Genomic DNA, 10,635 nt, shown 5'->3' with positions numbered 1-10,635 from the left:
TAACAGTTTTTATCAACAATAAAAAAGATATTTGGGGTTAAAGTCCCGACCTGAAGTGCTGGCATCCCATATGGGTGCAGGTTCAAGTCCCAGTTGCTCCTCTTCTGATCTAGCTCTCTTCTATGTCCTGGGAAACCATCAGAAGATGGCTCAAGTCCTTGAGTACCTGCACCCATGGGAGACCAGGAAGAAGCTTCTGGCTCCGGGCTTCGGATTGGCTCAGCTCTGGCCATTGCAGCCATTTGGGCAGTGAACCAGCAGATGGAAGACCTCTCTCTCTGTCTCTACCTCTCTCTGTAACTGTCTTTCAAATAACTAAAAATAAATCTTTTTAAAAAAATATTCTCACTCTCTACCCTCTCTCTTTCTCTCCCCCTCATCTGTCTTTTTATCTTTCTACCTGCCTTTCTTTCTGACCACCCTACTTCTCCCTAATTCTTCTCTGTCTCTCTGGCATATTGGTATTGGTATTTTAATATTAAAATACCTTTGGCATGATGACTACTAAACTCTCCTGGAATTTCACTGAAATGTAAAATTAAAATAAATATTAAATCCAATGGAAGGAAGTTTGAACTCATCTGGCTCAATTCTCTTTATTTAAAAGAAGGGTTCAGAGATTATTGACAACTTATGAATGACCTATAAAGTCCCAAATTAAATTAATAGTAACTTTTAAAACAAAGTGACAAAATTTAAATCGCATAGAAACAACAAACCTGATATATCAAAGCAATATTGATATTTCCTATTATTTCACTGCTATCAGCTTTAAATTTTCATTAAGAATCTGAAAAAAGTTCTCTTGTATTCTTAGGTACATATCATTGTTTAGCAGGAAAGGGAGAAATATTTTTAAAAATGATATTCATTAATATAGTATAGTGATTCACAAAAACCTGCATGTATAACTAACATAAATGGTAGCACAATTCTATGTTTTCCTAAGCAAGTGTACAAGGTTTTATTTTGATGAAAAAGTTATTCTAGGAATTTCTTTGGCAAATAGACCCAATATACATTTTTTTTCCATACTGAATTTTATTTTATATTAAAAAAGTCAACAATAATAAAGACCTCACACACACACACACACACACTATAAACACCTGGATGAGTTTTTGTTTTTGTCCATGCTGATACCGGAACAACTATTAAAGTGCAAGTTTTGCGTTTTGTTTGTCCTTTGTGCGATTCTTCACAACCTCATGTAAACAAGTCACTTGCCTAGGACTGGCAGTTCCAGAGCGCAAAGGCCTCGGGGCTGTGCCAGGGCCAAGGACAAGCTAATGCTCGCCGGTCCTGACCCCCGGGCAGGGCAGGACATTCCTAGAACCCAACAGCGGCCTGGCGCCCCTACCTCCCCTCTCCCACCCTCCTCTCCCTGTCATCGGGGTCCCTCAAAGAGGTTGGAGGAGCCCCAGGCTGAGCCAATAATCTTTCCTTCCGAACAAATGACCGTCCCTTCTCGACTGGTCAGCGCCTTCCCCGGGGCGCACAGCCAGGCCGCCGCCGCCGTCCTTCTCGCGGATGTACAGGAGGTCACTGTGCACGCTCGGCCTGCGCACCAAGGGCGCCACGATGCCGAAGGCGTCGCCGGGGTGGTCATCGTCCCTGCCCGCGCACTGCAGCCACTTGGCACACAGCGCCTTCTTGCTGTGCAGCGCGTCGCAGTACTGCACCAACACCTTGCGGTCCAAGTCCAGGCTCATCTCGCTCCACAGCTTGGCCATGGCGAAGAGCGCGCGGAACGTCTCGTCCGGGCTGCTGTTTCTCTTGGCCGAGATCTCGACGTAGGCGCAGCGCCGGGGGTCGTCGCCCACCAGCTGCTCGATCTCGCGCGGCTCCAACTCGCAGTAGAAGTCCCGGTCGCCCTTGTTGCCGCACACTACCAGCGGCACGTCCGTCTCCTTGGTCTTGTTCTTGAAGCACGACTTGGTGTCCAGGATCTGCTGCTTGAGCCTCTACACCTCCTCGAAGAAGTCGCGGTTGTCCAGGCTGAACACCAGGATGCGCACGTCTCCCGTGAGGATGGAGAGGCGCCTCCTGGCAAGGAACGGGTGGTTGCCTGACGTGTCGAGGATGTCCAGCTGGTACAGCTCGCCGCGAATGGAGTAGAACTTGCGGTGGAAGTCCTCGATGGTGGGCGTGTAGGCGTCCTCAAAGCGGCTGGTGAGGAAGCACGACACAATGGCCGTCTTGCCCACCTTGGACGAGCCCAGGACCACCATGCGGGAACAGTTCTTGGCCGGGATTCCTGCTCAGCTCCGAGTAGCCCGGGCACATCTTGTTGAGCACCGTGGCCAGTTTCATGGGGGCGAGAGGAGCACGGGGGCGGGCAGCGGCCGGAGAGCTCGGCGGGGACAGGCGCAGAGAGGCTCCCACTCGGCTTGGTTCTGCTCAAATCCTTAGGGGCAGGATCCCGGGAACAGAGCACTCTGGCTCCCTGCACCCGCCGTCTGGGTTTATATGCAGCCCGCGGCCGCCATCCCCGCCCACCAGGAACCACGCCCCCTTTCGCCCAAATTAAATTAATAGTAACTTTTTAAACAAAGTGACAAAAGTTAAATGTCAGAGAAACAACAAACCTGATAAATTTCACAGAAATAGTGATATTTCCTATTATTTCACTGCTATCAGATTTAAATTTTCATTAAGAATCTGAAAAAAGTTCTCTTGAATTCTTACATATACATATCATTGTTTAGCCAGAAAGGGAGAAAATATTTTTAAAAATGATATTCATTAATATGAGTATAATAATTCACAAAAACCTACATGTGTAACTAACACAAATGGTAGCACAACTCTGTGTTATCCTAAGCAAGTGTACAAGGTTCTATTTTGATGAAAAAGTTATTCTAAGAATTTTTTCTGGCAAAATAGACCCAATATACATCTTTATCCTCAGATGTACAGATGGAAAAAAGATAATTTCACCAATTTCATTGTTTTACTCATCATGACTTTGCTTTTAAAAACGATTATTTTTATTTATTTGAAAGGCAGAGAGAGAGAGAGAGAGAGAGAGAGAGAGATTGAGAGCTTCGATGTTTTGGTTCACTCCCAAATAACTGCAAGGGCTAGGGCTGGGCCAGGCCAAAACCAGAAGCCAGAAGTGTCTTCCAGGTATCCCACATGGGAAAAGGGCCTAAGCACTCGGACCATCTTCCACGGCTTTCTCAGGAGCATTATTAGGGAGTTGGATTGGAAGTGGAGTAGCCAGGACTCGACCAGCACCCTTATGGGATGCCAGCATCACAGAACGAAGGCTTTACCCCCTAACCCATGGCAAAAGCTCCATTCATCATGACTTTCATCCCAAATCCTACCAGAGTGGCTCCCAGCCAGCCCACACCTGACAAGCAAAACAGCACAAATCCTCAGGTGCCTCTTTTGCTGAGGATGGTAATAAGATCACAGCCCCATGACAACTGCCATGTTGCTTAACATTGCTTAATATTGCCACCATAGCCCAGCTCAGGTACAGGGGATAATTTATACAAGCACAGAAGAGTGTCTTGTGCTATATGTAAGTGTAAGGAATGTTATCTGGGAATAACAAAAGTGCAAGTAGTGAAGCTTTTAATTCCCATTGCTACAACTGCCCTCGACTGAGCGTGTTTTACTCCATTACTATTATTGCTTACACATTATTTTAAAAGTTTCTCATTGGGAGTGGTCATTGGGTTCAGCCCTCAGGATGCAGGTTAACATGCCCCCATTCCATAGTGGACTCCTAGCTCTACTTCCAACTCCAGCTTCCTGTCAATGTGCACCCTAGAAGGCAACAGGTGATGGCTCAAGTACCTGAGTCCCTGCCACCCACATGGGAGACTCAGATGCAGTAACCAGCTCGTGGCTTCAGCCTGGCCCTGCCCCAGTTGTTGCTGGTCTTTAAGGAGCGAATCAACTAGCAGATGAAGATCATTCTTCTCTTGTTACCTCTCTATTCTCTCTACCTCATTCCTTCATCTCCCCTTCACCTTTGCTTTCAAATAATAGGTAAATTTAATACTTTCCAAAATGCTAATTTTAACATTTATGTCTCCTAGTTGGAGAAAAGTTAAATAAAACATAGTTTGTGTTTAATATCAGATTTAATTACACAATTAATTTAATTGTTAATGATTTCACCTCAGCTAATATATGTTCCAATCTTGAAAGAACTAATCTGGGTACTAAGAAAAATGGAATTTCCTCATCCATATCAGCAGGTCTTTGTGAGTGATCAGTATTTTACTGCTCTGTTAGCCTTTTAAAGATTATTCTTTCATTTTATATAGGCAAGGTTATCTAAAAGTACTTTCCATGAAGTCTGCTTATGTGTTTGTGTGTGTTACTAAAGCACTGCTAGAACTTACATCTAAGGAAAGGGAGTAGTAAATACTTTCCACTGGCTACCAATTATATTAACTCAAACTCCTTTGTCAACTAAAGCATCACCATTCTTACACTTTAAAAATAATTTAAGGGGCTGGCACTGTGGCGTAATGCGTAAAGCCACTGCCTACAGTTGTATCATCCCATATGGGTGCTGGTTTGAGTCCAAGCTGCTCCACATCTGATCCAGCTCTCTGCTAATAGCCAGTGGAATATGGCCCAAGTCCCTGGGCCCCTGCACCCCCATTGGAGACCTGGATGATGCTCCTGGCTCCTGGCTTCGAAAAGACCCAGCTCTGGCCATTGCAGCCATTTGGGGAGTGAGGTAGCAGATGGAAGATCTGTCTCTCTCTCTCTCTCTCTCTCTCTCTCTCTGCCTTTAAAATAAATAAATCTTTTCAATATAAAAAATAATTCATGCCAAAGAAACCATGCACAAATACAAGTTTTCTCACATAGTAGGAAGACCTTGATCCATGATGTCCACTTGATATATATTTTTCACTATACAATGATGAAGAAAGCTGAAAGGTTTCTGGAAAAGATGCAGTGATCAAGAGGAGAGATTCAAGTTTCCATAGATAGAAAAGTTGGCTGCCTACTTGCTGCTCTGTCTCAAAGGCCCATCATGAACTGGGTGCCATCTGACACAGCAAGCCATTGGGTATGCACAGCAACATACTCTCATCAAGCTGAATACTCCTCATCCACTCTGAGCAGAACCTTTAGATACAAGCAAGTTACAGGGAGAACTGGCCCAAATGCCCCTGGTCTCCACTGCTGCTACTCTCTTTCCTGCCCCAGACTCTGCCTGTTGCCACTTAAGAATTTTGCTGTGATCAACAGAGAACATGTCTTGGGCCCAGTTTGCAGGACATTCTGCATTGTATCCGGGCACTGCCTGAAAGAGGACACCAGCCATAAGAATGCAACAAAAGACATACAAAGGGCAAGTGTGCTCTGTTTCTCTGAGCAAGTGTGCTGGCTGTTCTTCAGCTTGCAGAGGATGGGCTGTCTTGGTCTCCATATTATTGCAAGCCATTTCCTACCATAAACTCTCCCTTCCTCTCTTCCCTCCCACACACATGCACATACACATGAGGGTATTTCAAAATGTTTCTGGAAAAATGGAATTGAAGCACATGTATTTGATGCAAGGACTTTTTGAATTTGTGTATTTTTTTTAACAGGCAGAGTTAGACAATGAGAGAGAGAGAGAGAGAGAGAGAGAGAGAGACAGAGAGAAAGGTCTTCCTTCTGTTGGTTCACCACCCAAATGGCCGCTATGGCTGGCATGAAGTACCAATCTGAAGCCAGGAGCCAGGTGCTTCTCCTGCAGATGCAGGGCCCAAGCACTTGGGCCATCCTCCACTGCCTTCCCGGGCCACAGCAGAGAGCTGGACACGAAGAGGAGGAACCGGGGCAGAATCTGGTGCCCCAACCAGGACTAGAACCTGGGGTGCCGGTGCTGCAGGTGGAGGATTAGTCTAGTGAGCCACGTCGCTGGCCATGTGTATTGCTTTTTTATAATATACATTTTCTTGTTTTCTTTTTTTCTTTATTTGAAAGAGTTAGGCAGTGAGAGAGAGAGAAAGGTCTTCCTTCCATTGGTTCATTCCCCAAATGACTGCAACAGCCAGTGCTGCACTGATCCAAAGCCAGGAGCCAGGCACTTCTTCCTGGTCTCCCTTATGGCTGCAGGGGACTAAGCACTCGGGCCATCCTCCACTGCCCTCCTGGGCCACAGCAGAGAGCTGGACTGGAAGAGATACAACCAGGACTAGAACCTGGTGCCCATATGGGATGCTGGCCCCACAGGCAGAGGATTAATCAAGTGAGTGATGGCGCCGGCCTCTATAATGTGCATTTCCTAGAAACTAGTTTAAGAAACTGTGTTTATATACAGGATGTGTGTACCCTTTTGATTCTGTTTCTCTGGACACCTCCCACTAATTCAGATGGAGGCAAACTTGCCATTTGACTTTTTTTATTTGATTGATGAAAATGTCCATTGAGTTATGAAACAGCATCAGGAAAGGTTAACTTTCACTTGATAAAAGAGTGGTACTGTCTTATTAGAGCTCAGTTATGATACCAACGATGTGGCAGTATCATGAGAGCAGAGGCAAGCTATTTGGATGGCTGCAAATATTCTGATATAGCATCTAATAGTCAGTGCTTCTCCTCTGATAGCCAGAGTTTATGGGTCCAGGCATATAGGGCCAGAAATGAGAATGGCACCACCTAGTATTACCTCTAGTGACCCAGAATCCCAAATTTTGCTTCTTATTCCTGTGACTTTATGTTCTGCTAGCCTAGAGGTCTTTGTTCCAGTGGGAGGAGGGCTTCAGGAGCAAATGATGCCATTGAAGTGGACGTTAAAAGATGCGACACACACCCTTCAGCTCCTCATGCCCCTGAGTCAATTTGTCAAGAAGGAAGCTATCATGTTGGCTGTGATGGCCCTGACTTTTAGGAGGATCATTTGGTCACCACTCCACACTGGAGGTAAGGAAGAGTATTTCTAGAATTTCTACAGCATCTTTCAATATTATCAGGCCATGTGATCAAGATAAGCAGAAATCAAGGTGCAACAAACCAACCCAAAGAGAACTAATGGCTCAGATCCTTCAAGAATGATGGTTTGGGTGTTCCCACCACAGAAAGAATCAGGATCATCTGAGGTGCTTGTGGAGGGCAAAGGGCATGCAGCATGGACATTGTAACCACCACAACCACATGGCCAGTTACAGAAAGGCAGACCAGGGACCTGCATTGTGACAAAGCAAATTAAGCCACAGCCTGCAACACCAGCATCCACATGGGTGCTGCCTTCTTGGGAAAGCAGTGGAGGATGGTCTAAGTGCTTGGGCCCTTGCCACCCTTGTGGGAGACTGTGAAGTAGTTCCAGGTCAACCTGACTCAAACCTGGTTGTAGGAACAGATGACCCAGCAGATGAAATCTCTCTTTCTCTCTCCTCTCCACTCTTTCTCTCCCTTTCCCCACCCCAACACCCCAACTCTGCCTTGCAAATACATCATAAAAATATTAAACAAAAATGAGTACTATAATTTTCATGAATACTTTCTCTTTATTTTGTTACTAATATCTGTGTGTTTGTGTAAAACAAATGTATTTTTGTTTCCTCTCTTACTCCCAAATTTTATGACATGATTTTTGATTCTACATCTATGTTTAAGTATTGCTAATTTTATATGATAACATTTAAGTTATGGGATATTGGAAAAAGTGTAAACAACACTCAAGGGTTTTCCCATCTTCTGGAGAAGGGTTCTCACATTTTGGTTCTATGCAGGATAGTTGTATTGTGTTAGGTAGAATTATGACTGAATTACTGTCTTTATTTGCAGAAGAGTGTGGCTTAATCCAGAGATACATATGGGTTGCGTATTGACAAGGGATACACATGTGCTGGTAAATTTTTAAGGGTCAATTTCACTCAACCAAGAGATTCCCTGATACCTGGTAAAACACTATTCCTGAGTATGTTTCTGGAAGGGACAGCATTTGATTCAGTAGACTGAGTGAAGATTACCCTCATCAATTGGGTAGTTTTGAAATGATCTAGAGTTCATGAGAGAAAGTTTTTATTGCCAATGCCCACAATTATTGTTTTTGAGACATCCTGGTTTTGGACAATTATAGAATCTGAAAATAACATTAATCGTGTGTCATGAAAGAAAATGTCACTTTTAGTCAAACCAAGTAAATCCCAAGTCAGAAATTTTAACTAAAATAAAATTGATCTCACTTTCTGTATTTCTTAAAGACAATTATTATGGGCTTATTTGATACATAATAAAAATCCTGTTTGTTCTATTGTGATTAGTACAGATAAAAATCATCAGGTCAAGTTTAATAACTTGGTTTCTTTTTATTGTTGATAATTTATTAATATTTAAAGGAAAAGTTATATAGTAGTTCTCCCTGAAGTTTTGTTTTACGTTTTTTAGAAAGGTTTTATTTAATGAATACAAATTTCATAGATACATCTTTAGGAAAACATAGCAGTTCTTCCCCCCATACCCACCCTCCCACCCCCAACTCCTGTCCCACCTCCTACTCCTTCTCCCATCCCATTATTCATTAAGATTCATTTTTAATTATTTTTATATACAGAAGACCAACTCTATACTCTGTAAAGACTTAAGCAGTTTATACCCACACATTCACATATAGTATAAAGTACTGTTTGAAAACAAGTTTTATCATTAATTCTCATACTACAACTCATTAAGGACAGAAGCCCTACATGGGGAATAAGTGCACAATGACTCCTGTTGTTGATTTAGCAACTGACACATTTATAACATCAGTGATCACTCAAGGCTCTTGTCACGAGCTGCCAAGGCCATGAATTCCTTTTGAATCTACAAACTCCATCAATACTTAGAACCATAAGTAAAGTGAAAGTTCTCTCCTCCCTCCAGGGAAAGTACATCCTTCTTTGATGGCCACTTCTTTCCACTGGGATCTCACTCACAGAGATTCTTCATGTGATCATTTTTTGCAACAGTGTCTTGGCTTTCCATGCCTGAAATGCTCTCATGGGCTTTTCAGCCAGATCCAAATGTCTGAATGGCTAATTCTGAGGTCAGACTGCTGGTAAGTGCATTTGTCATTCTATGAGTCGGCTGTGTAGCCTACTTCCCATGTTGGATAATTCTATCCTTTTAAATTCTATCAATTATAACTTGATTTCTATAATGGGAAATTCAGGTTTAAAATGAACAATATGCATTGAAATGAAAATGTTTCTAGATATTGGCAATCCCAGATCAATGCTAAAAGGCAATAAAAAGCACACAAATTCCTTTTTTTACTGAAATTTTATTCAACATGATACTGGAAGGCCTACCTAGAGAAATTGGGCAAGAAAAATAAAGGACCTCCAAATTGGAAAGGAGGAAGTCAAATTGTCACTTTTGGCAATTGAAATTATATTAGAAAATCCCTAAGGTGCAACCAAAAACCTTATAGAACTAAGACATTCAGCAAAGTTGTAGGCTACAAAGTAGGTGTACAAAACCAGTAGCACTGTTATACACTGATAGTGAATCATCTAGAAAAGAAACCTAGAGAGCAATCCAATACCCAAGAGCTACAATAAAGAAAAAGAATACCCAAGAATAAATGCAATCAAGGAGACAAAAGATCTCTAAAGCAAAGCCTAAAAATCATAGATGAAAGATATTGAAGAGTATCTTTAAATTTGGGAGTAGCATGCAATACTCGTAGATTTAAGGGCTACAGTACACTATTCCAATGCACATACCCAGCACAATGTGATCCTACCAGACAATTAGCCTTCCCAGAGATCTTATTTCTTTGTGGCTTTGGGTCCTGTCCAGGGTCCTGTTGTTCAGCCTCAAAGATCCCTTTCATGCAGAGCAGGTCTAGTGGTGAGAACTGTCCACATCCCTCCAATCTTCATGATCGAACTTCAAGGTTGATGCTACAGTATAAAGAGGAGGGGAACCCAGGGCTCCACTCTCTTTTACAGGATGAATGAGATTCTCTTTTCTAAAAAAACACATTTATTTATTTGAAAGTCAGTTACAGAGAGCAAAGGCAGGAGACAGAGAGAGAGGGTGGCAAGAGTGAGGGAGGAAGAGGGAGAGATAACTTCCAACTGCTGGTTCACTTCCCAAATAGCTACAATTGCCACTTCTGGGTTAAGTCAAAGCCAGGACCCCAAAACTCCATCCAGGTCTCTCCATGGGTGGTAGAGGCCCAACTACTTGAACCATCTTCTGTTGCTTTCCCAGGCACAATAGTAGGGATCTGGTTTGGAAGTGGAGCCAGGCCTCCAATCAGCACCCACATGGGATGCTGGTGTAGCAGGGTTTAACCTGCTGGATTGCAGTGCCAGCTGCAGGCTACCTGTCTTGACTGGGTGAGGTCTGTGCTTTCACCATCTGAGAACACCCCAGGGAGGCACGCTCTTTCCTTAAAATTTACTGGTGAGTTTTGGGTTAAGGTGTGGTACTTTTTGAAAGACTACAATGCCACTTCCCACACATGTACTTAGCTTCATTCAACCACAGCAAACCACCAGCCTTTTCCATCTTACCATTTCTCTCTAAAGAAGGCAGATCAGCAGCATAAAGTGAGTTCTTTCCAGACATCAAGTCTGCTGGAGCCCTGATCTTCATCTTCCAGCCTCCAGAACAAACACTGAGGAAAGAATTTCAGTTCTTTTTCAATGTCTCAGTTCATGACACTTTGTT

At 43.3% G+C, this 10,635-nt stretch overlaps 1 pseudogene; it reads right to left on the bottom strand.

The window, feature by feature from the left end:
- Positions 1 to 1,400: 1,400 nt before the first annotated feature.
- LOC133754361 (dexamethasone-induced Ras-related protein 1-like) lies at positions 1,401 to 2,313 on the bottom strand (annotated as a pseudogene).
- Between the last annotated feature and the right edge of the window lie 8,322 nt (positions 2,314 to 10,635).

Source organism: Lepus europaeus, assembly GCF_033115175.1.
Source record: "Lepus europaeus isolate LE1 chromosome 23 unlocalized genomic scaffold, mLepTim1.pri SUPER_23_unloc_1, whole genome shotgun sequence".
Lineage (NCBI taxonomy): Eukaryota > Metazoa > Chordata > Mammalia > Lagomorpha > Leporidae > Lepus > Lepus europaeus.
This window is presented reverse-complemented; position numbering and strand designations above follow the sequence as displayed.